General features: G+C 29.5%; 1 pseudogene; it reads right to left on the bottom strand.

Annotated features, from left to right (window-relative positions):
• The window catches only part of LOC147472578 (uncharacterized), a 3610-nt pseudogene extending 1906 nt beyond the window's left edge, over window positions 1–1704 (bottom strand).
• Between the last annotated feature and the right edge of the window lie 3296 nt (window positions 1705–5000).

The following is a 5000-nucleotide window of genomic DNA, read 5'->3' as shown; positions in this document are numbered from 1 at the left end:
TATTTCTATTACATTTTTATTTATACAGTGTTATCTGTTTACAAAAAATCGTCTCTCGTACTTATCTATTATTTTTATCATCATTATTATTATCACTCTCATCACTATCGTTATGATTACCATTATCATCATTATCATTCTTCTCATTTTCATTATTATTCTCATTATTATTACTATCATCATTATCATTGCCATTATCATTATCATCACATTCATCATCAATCATCACAACCATTGTTATCATAATGATAATCCCCATAACCATTACTATAATTAAAATCATTACGATCAATATCATCATCACAATCATCATCATTACTACTATCATCATCATTATCACAATCATTATTACTACTATCATTATCATTATCACAATCATCATTATCACTATCATTATCATTATATTATTATCACAATCATCATCATTATTACTACTATCATTATCATTATCACAATCATCATTATCACTATCATTATCATTATATTATTATCACAATCATCATCATTATTACTACTATCATTATCACAATCATCATTATCACTACTATCAATATCATTATCACAATCATCATTATTACTACTATCATTATCATTATATTATTATCACAATCATCATCATTATTACTATCATTATCATTATATTATTATCACAATCATCATTATTACTACTATCATTATCATTATATTATTATCACAATCATCATTATTACTACTACCATTATCGTTATCACAATCATCACTATTACTACTATCATTATCATCATCACAATCATCATTATCACTACTATCATTATCATCATCACAATCCTCATTATCACTACTATCATTATCATCATCACAATCCTCATTATCACTACTATCATTATCATCATCACAATCCTCATTATCACTACTATCATTATCATCATCACAATCCTCATTATTACTACAATCATTATCATCATCACAATCATCATCATTACTACAATCATTATCATCATCACAATCATCATTATCACTACTATCATTATCATCATCACAATCCTCATTATCACTACTATCATTATCATCATCACAATCCTCCTTATTACTACAATCATTATCATCATCACAATCATCATCATTACTACCATCATTATCATCATCACAATCATCATTATCACTACTATCATTATTATCATCACAATCATCATCATTACTACCATCATTATCATCATCACAATCATCATTATCACTACTATCATTATTATCATCACTACTATCATTATCATCATCACAATCATCATCATTACTACCATCATTATCATCATCACAATCATCATCATTACTACAATCATTATCATCATCACAATCATCATTATCACTACTATCATTATTATCATCACTACTATCATTATCATCATCACGATCATCATCATTACTACAATCATTATCATCATCACAATCATCATTATCACTACTATCATTATTATCATCACTACTATCATTATCATCATCACAATCATCATCATTACTACAATCATTATCATTATAATGTTCCTCTTACGTATTCCCTATAAAATTACTTTTATTTCCCGCTACTTTTCACTCGTTCATTATTTATAGGCAGTCCGCCCTTGTAGAACGTGTTGTATCATGTTTATCTTTCGCTCATTGATGTAGAAGGGCCGCTTGCTACCTCACAATTGGGTTGGTGTGGATGTGGTCGAGGTAGGAAATCCACATGGGTGAGGGGATTAGCGTGGGTGGATTGGTTGTGGGTTTGTGTGGATGTGGTCGTGGTAGGAGATCCACATGGGTGAGGGGGTTAGCGTGGGTGGATTGGTTGTGGGTTTGTGTGGATGTGGTCGTTGTAGGAGATCCACATGGGTGAGGGGGTTAGCGTGGGTGGATTGGTTGTGGGTCTGTGTGGATGTGGTCGTGGTAGGAGATCCACATGGGTGAGGGGATTAGCGTGGGTGGATTGGTTGTGGGTTTGTGTGGATGTGATCGAGGTAGGAGATCCACATGGGTGAGGGGATTACCATAGGTGGATTGGTAGGGGGTTTGTGTGGATTTAGTTAGGAAATCCACATGGTTGAAGGGATTATCGGGTGTGGATGTAGATGGATTGGTAGTCGGGATTGTATGGATATAGCCAGGGACGCTTATCCACTTGGTTGAAGGGTTGTAATTAAGGTAGTTAATCCACATGGTTGAAAAGGTGTAATTAGGGCAAGTAATCCACATGGTTGAAAAGGTGTAATTAGGGCAAGTAATCCACATGGTTGAAAAGGTGTAATTAGGGCAAGTAATCCACATGGTTGAAAAGGTGTAATTAGGGCAAGTAATCCACATGGTTGAAAAGGTGTAATTAGGGCAAGTAATCCACATGGTTGAGAGGATATTCTTTGATGGATTGCCAGCCGTTTTTTAAATCTGGATGTAGATGGATTAATACCTTGTGGATAGGTCTATGTGGATTATTAATAAGGATAGGTTATCCTCACGTCACGAGTGGATTGTTATCTGTTAGTCTGCTTTATGTGGATGTAACCAGGGTAGATGATCCACATGGATAAGTGTATTATGTAATAGGCTAATCCGCATGATTAGTGGATTACATCCGCTAGATTGGAGAGTAAATACACTTTCACAGTAGATTAGGCAAGGTCGAGCGATAGCAAAAGAATTAAATCAGGTTTCATGTTATTAACTCAGGCTTTATGGTAGTGCTTCTAAGGCGGGGAAAGGGGGGAGGTTGTGAGGTGGGAGGGGGGAGGGGGATGGGGGAGGGGCATAGGGGAAGCCGCAGCGCTATCATTGGTATTATTGTTATCATTGTTTTTTTTTATCGTTGTTGTTATTATTGCTATTGTTATTGTTATTATTGTTATCATTATGTTATTATTGTTATCGTTATTGTTATTATTGTTATCATTATTGTTATCATTATTATCGTTGTCATCATTACCATCATCATTTTTAATAATACTGATGATAGTGTAATAATGATAATAATGGTAACAATGATATTGATATTGATAATAATAATAACTATGATAACAATAATGATAATAACAATAATAAACATAGTATGATAATCATAACAATGATAAATGATCCTAATGATGTTGATATCAATAGTAATGATAATGGTGATAATGATAATAGAGATGAAAATCTTAATGATGATATATTGATAATGAAAGAAAATTTTGATAATAAGGATGATGATGATCATAATGATAATGATGGTAATGATGATAATAAAAATAGTAATAAAAGTAATGATAACAAAAATAAGGATAATGATAAAGATAGTGATGATAATAATCATGATAATAATTATCATAATCATAATAACCATAATAATAATCATAATGATAATGATGATGATTATAAATATAATAACATCATTGTCATGATTATAATGATAATAACAATTATACTAATAATAGCAATAATAATGAAAATGATAATGAAAATTATCATTATCCTGTACATTGAGACATCATGCATGCTTTTTTATGCGAGTTATCTTATCCATAATAATGATATACACAATATAAGAATATCATAAGTAAACTTAATTAAAAAAGTATAAGAGAAATAAAATGATAAAGATGACGTCATCATAAGAAGGATAAGAATATATACAGAATATATATATATATATTCTATCAGAATGTGTCAAATAATTTGATATATTGAATAAAGAAAAGAATATTAAACATGATATTGATTCAATTTAGAGAAAATAGTTTTTAAAAAATACTTACTAACGGTGTTCGTATCCTCACCGTGATGTAAATATATAAATGGAATTTCAATGAGCAACATGAGTTACTGAATGAGTCGGCGTTTTTGCGATATCATGCCACTGGTTGCTTGCTTGATTATAGGTGGGGAAATACTACGCACTTGATGCATCTTGCTTGTGAGAAATACTGAGTCTCGGATAGTTGGTCCAAATGTTGCAAGGGAAATAATTCTCAACTTGATCCATTTTCAAGGAGAGTAAAATTATCGTATCATTACAATGTATATCTAATTTACTTAGTCGTTTGAATATGTGTGTTGCTATCATTATCATTATTATCATCATCGTCATTACTATTATTATAAATACAATGAATGTTGTTTTTGTTATCATTATTGTTCTTGTTGATGTTATTGTTATCATTATTATCATCATTATTATCATTATCATCATTATCATTACTATTGTCATCGTTATTAAAATCATTATAACTGTTATTATTATTGTTATCATTCTTATCATTCGGGTTATCATTATCATTATCATTATTATTATTATTATCAGCCTTATTCTGTTACCATTATTATCATAATCATCAATACCACTATTATTATTATAATCATTATTATTGTTGTTGTTGATGTTGTTATTATCGTTATCATTTCCATATTTATCATCATTGTTATTATCTTTATTGTCATTATCATTGTTGTTATAATCATTATCATTAGCATTATAATTTCAATATTGTTATCATCATCATCATTGTTTTCATCATCATGATTATTAATCATCCTTATTATCAATATATATTTTTTATAAGACATCAGTGAAGCAAAAAAGATAATAACGAAAATATTTTCGTTGTATCACAAAGTTGTATCTTAATTAAGACTTTACAAACAGCTGATCTTGGTAAATTTTCTTTTACTTCTTAACGAGGAGCAAAACTTACGTGCTTTTCTATAACGAAACAGCTGTTAAGAGCAAATGATAATTATATCATTATATTTATTTATTTATTTATTTATCTATTTATTTATTATTATTTTTTTACCAATGTCGCTTATGCATAAGAAACTCATCTTTAAATAAATAAAAAAAAATCCGGTTGCTGTGGTTTGTTATTTGTAAAGTGTTATAGATATAAATTCATGATTAAAGAATATTAATTTGATCCAATAAATGAATGTTCTTTATTATCACTTTCTTTTTGTGAAAGTTTCCTCTTTTGTAAAAAAAAAAATGTTGAGATCGGATGTTGATAGACTTTTAAAAT

This window comes from Penaeus japonicus, unplaced genomic scaffold, assembly GCF_977035675.1.
Source record: "Penaeus japonicus unplaced genomic scaffold, GWHDUDI00000001_assembly GWHDUDI00000001, whole genome shotgun sequence".
NCBI classification, from domain to species: Eukaryota; Metazoa; Arthropoda; class Malacostraca; order Decapoda; family Penaeidae; genus Penaeus; species Penaeus japonicus.
The sequence above is the reverse complement of the archived record's forward strand: the minus strand, read 5'-3'. Positions and strand labels throughout refer to the sequence as shown.